Source organism: Sander vitreus, chromosome 22, assembly GCF_031162955.1.
Source record: "Sander vitreus isolate 19-12246 chromosome 22, sanVit1, whole genome shotgun sequence".
NCBI lineage: Eukaryota > Metazoa > Chordata > Actinopteri > Perciformes > Percidae > Sander > Sander vitreus.
The window spans coordinates 25634947-25637446 of NC_135876.1; the positions used below are offsets into that span (position 1 = coordinate 25634947).

At 35.9% G+C, this 2500-nt stretch overlaps 1 protein-coding gene across 1 annotated transcript in view; it reads left to right on the forward strand.

Moving 5' to 3' along the window:
• The window catches only part of LOC144537092 (semaphorin-6D-like), a 112846-nt gene that overhangs the window by 79936 nt on the left and 30410 nt on the right, over positions 1 to 2500 (forward strand). The gene's annotated exons all lie outside the window — the stretch shown is intronic.

The following is a 2500-nucleotide window of genomic DNA, read 5'->3' on the forward strand; positions in this document are numbered from 1 at the left end:
AACAAAAAAAGTCGTAATATTTCAACAATAAAAGTCATATTTTAACAAATAAAGTCGTAATATTTCAACAAAAAAGTCTTAATATTTAAAGAAATAGTCGTAATATTTCAACAAAAAAGTCTTAATATTTCGAGGAAAAAGTCGTAATATTTCAACAAAAAAAGTGAAATATTTCATCAAAAAAAGTCGTAATATTTCGAGGAAAAAAGTCGTAATATTTCAACAAAAAATGTCGTAATATTTCAACAAAAAAAGTCGTAATATTTAAAGAAAGAAAGTCATAATATCTCAACAAATAAAGTCGTAATATCTCAACAAATAAAGTCGTAATATCTCAACAAATAAAGTCGTAATATCTCAACAAATAAAGTCGTAATATTTCAGCAAAGAAAGTCGTAATATTTCAACAAAAAAAGTCGTAATATTTCAACAAATAAAGTCGTAATATTCTAACAAAGTCGTTACATTTTAACAAAAGAAATCGTATTATTTCAACATTAAATTATTTATTTAAAGAACAAAAGTCGTAATATTTAAAGAAAAAAACTCGTAATATTTTCGAGGAAAAAAGTCGTATTATTTCAACAAAAAGTCGTAATATTTCAACAAAAAAGTCGTAATCTTTCAACAAAAAAAGTCGTAAATTTTTTGGCTTTATATCTTTTGTCGACGTTTGAGCGGAGATCCTCAGTCGTAATATTTCAACAAAAAAAGTCGTAATATTTCAACAAAAAAAGTCGTAATATTTCGAGGAAAAAAGTCGTAATATTTCAACAAAAAAAGTCGTAATATTTCAAGGAAAAAAGTCGTAATATTTCAACAAAAAAAGTCGGAATATTTCAACAAAAAAAGTCGTAATATTTCGAGGAAAAAAGTCGTAATATTTCAACAAAAAAGTCGTAATATTTCAACAAAAAAGTCGTAATATTTCGAGGAAAAAAGTCGTAATATTTCAACAAAAAAAGCCGTAATATTTCAACAAAAAAGTCAGTATACAGTGGTGTGAAAAAGTGTTTGCCCCTTCCTCATTTCCTGTTCCTTTGCATGTTTGTCACACTTAAGTGTTTCGAACATCAAACCAATTTAAACAAAAGTCAAGGACAACACAAGTAAACACAAAAATGCAATTTGTAAATGAAGGTGTTTATTATTAAAGGAGAAAAAAAATCCAAACCATCATGGCCCTGTGTGAAAAAAGTGATTGCCCCCCTTGTTAAAACATACTATAACTGTGGTTGTCCACACCTGAGTTCAATTTCTCTAGCCACACCCAGGCCTGATTATTGCCACACCTGTTCACAATCAAGGCATCACTTAAATAGGAGCTGCTTGACACAGTAAGGTCCACCAGAAGATCCTTAAAAGCTACACATCATGCCGAGACCCAAAGAAATTCAGGAACAATTGAGAAAGAAAGTAATTGAGATCTATCAGTCTGAAAGGGTTATAAAGCCATTTCCAAAGCTTTGGGAATCCAGCTAACCACAGTGAGAGCCATTATCCACAAATGGCGAAGACATGGAACAGTGGTGAACCTTCCCAGGAGTGGCCGGCCGCCCAAAATTACCCCCAAGAGCGCAGCGACGACTCATCCAAGAGGTCACAAAAGACCCCACAACAACGTCCAAAGAACTGCAGGCCTCACTTGCCTCAGTTAAGGTCAGCGCTCATGCCTCCACCATCAGGAAAAGACTGGGCAAAAATGGCCTGCATGGCAGAGTTCCAAGGAGAAAACCACTGCTGAGCAAAAAGAACATCAAAGCTTGTCTCAATTTCTCCAGAACACATCTTGATGATCCCCAAGACTTTTGGGACAACATTCTGTGGACCGATGAGACAAAAGTGGAACTCTTTGGAAGGTGTGTGTCCAAGTATATCTGGCGAGAAGGAACACTGCATTTCATAAAAAAGAACATTATACCAACTGTAAAATATGGTGGTGGTAGTGTGATGGTCTGGGGCTGTTTTGCTGCTTCAGGACCTGGAAGACTTGCCGTGATAAAAGGAACTATGAATTCTGCTGTCTACCAAGAGATCCTGAAGGAGAATGTCCGACCATCTGTTCGTGTACTCAAGCTGAAACGAACTTGGGTTCTGCAGCAGGACAATGATCCTAAACACACCAGCAAGTCCACCACCGAATGGCTGAAGAAAAACTAAATGAAGACTTTGGAGTGGCCTAGCCAAAGTCCTGACCTGAATCCTATTGAGATGTTGTGGTATGACCTTAAAAAGGCCGTTCATGCTCGAAAAACCCTCTAATGTAACTGAATTAGGACAATTCTGCAAAGATGAGTGGGCCAAAATTCCTCCAGGACGCTGTAAAAGCCTCATTGCACGTTATCGCAAACGCTTGGTTGCAGTTGTTGCTGCTAAGGGTGGCCCAACCAGTTATTAGGTTTAGGGGGGCAATCACTTTTTTCACACAGGGCCATGATGGTTTGGATTTTTTTTTCACCTTTAATAATTAACACCTTCATTTACAAATTGCATTTTGTGT